Below are 1,563 nucleotides of genomic sequence, written 5' to 3' on the forward strand. Positions count from 1 at the left end.
AAATGAAGTTGTGTTCCACTTAGGTAAAAAAAAATCATCCTTTTTTTTAGTAAATACTAATGATGAAATGTTGGGTAGTGGAAATTTCGTGGTATGCCAAAAAAAAGGTGTTAATAGCTTTTCTAATTTCATCGAGGAAAAAAAGAAAAAGTGGAATTAAAAACTTGTGAAATTTTAACGAGGACAATGACCACCAATTTTTCTCAATCTAAAATGAACAATTTCAAATTCACCCTTAGTTGTTTCTTTTAGGTCCAACAGGTCCTACTAGATAACATTAACCTTGAATAGAAATGAAAATATAACCTAGAATAGCATGCATAACTCAACACTACACTCTAACTCAATTTTATGTGACCACAATCAATCAATTGAAAAGAATGTGTGCAAACAATCAACATTTATACAACAAAGGAGAAAACAAAGATGCAAAGTCCAGCTACCTAAAGATAAGTTGCAACAAAATGTGTTGCTAGTTGGTCATCTTTCTTTGCACAAATTATAAGTATGAAGGATTCAATTACACAATTCCTCCATTGCAAATTCAGTAATTAAGTTCTAACAATAGCCAATCCCCTAGCATAATGCCGATCATAATCCTGCAATCAAAAAGCATTTGGAATTTGCACTGGCTCAAAATCCAGTTCCAAGCAAACCTTTCAGGAACCAGATTGTGACATGATTTTCTGAGCACCATCGGATATGAATACTCTCATTTAGAGCTCATTGAAAATGTCAACAACTTCTAGCCAGCCAAATTTTTCAGTGTTTAAGATTACGGCGAGGATCAACCAACTTGGAAACTCCTCGATACTTCCTACTGTGTCGAATATGGTATTTTCTGTGAGAGCTATTGCCTCTTTCAATGTCCTCCATTCCCGAGCCTTCTAATGAATTAGAGGGGGACATTGGCCCATATTTGTATTTTCTCCTCTTTTTATCCAATTTGTCATGGTGATGGTCCTCCTTGCTACGTTCTTTATACCATTTTGATGCCTCGTTTACCTCATAATATTTTTCATTTTCCTTCCTCTTCTGACTCTTTTATTTCATCTCCTTGAAATCAATATACATTGGTCTCCTATCCTTCTTATGTCACCTCTTTTATTCCACTTCATATTCATCCTCATTTCTCTTTTCTCCTTTCTATGTGATTTATTTTTTGTAAAATTCTCTCCATCATCTTCTACAATACTATCTTTTGTATGTGTTCTATTCTCTTTAATATTCTCTTCCTCAATAACAATTCTCTCCATCTACATCAATTTATCATCAATTTTCGTAGATATCTTCATTTTGTCACTATAATTATATTTATATTTATTAATAGTTTTGTATACTTTCTTCCCTGACATTATCCTTGTCAGTTTCTTTCCCCTTTTATTAGATTGTTTCTATAATTTTTTGGTTTATCAGTGCCTTTATCATAATTTTCTTCCTTAATTTCCTCAATATCCTGAAGACCATCATGTTCCTCCACCACCTTGTTAACCTCTTTTACTAGTTTCCTTGAACTTTCTTGAAGATTTTTTGACACATCCTCATTGTACATAATGTTTTCTC

General features: G+C 32.9%; 1 pseudogene; it reads right to left on the reverse strand.

The window, feature by feature from the left end:
- Positions 1–762: 762 nt before the first annotated feature.
- Positions 763–1,262, reverse strand: LOC149140692 (uncharacterized; annotated as a pseudogene).
- Between the last annotated feature and the right edge of the window lie 301 nt (positions 1,263–1,563).

This window comes from Pinus tabuliformis, chromosome X, assembly GCF_031772625.1.
Source record: "Pinus tabuliformis cultivar Carrire ecotype Pingquan chromosome X, CPIR1, whole genome shotgun sequence".
In the NCBI taxonomy this organism is placed as follows: domain Eukaryota; kingdom Viridiplantae; phylum Streptophyta; class Pinopsida; order Pinales; family Pinaceae; genus Pinus; species Pinus tabuliformis.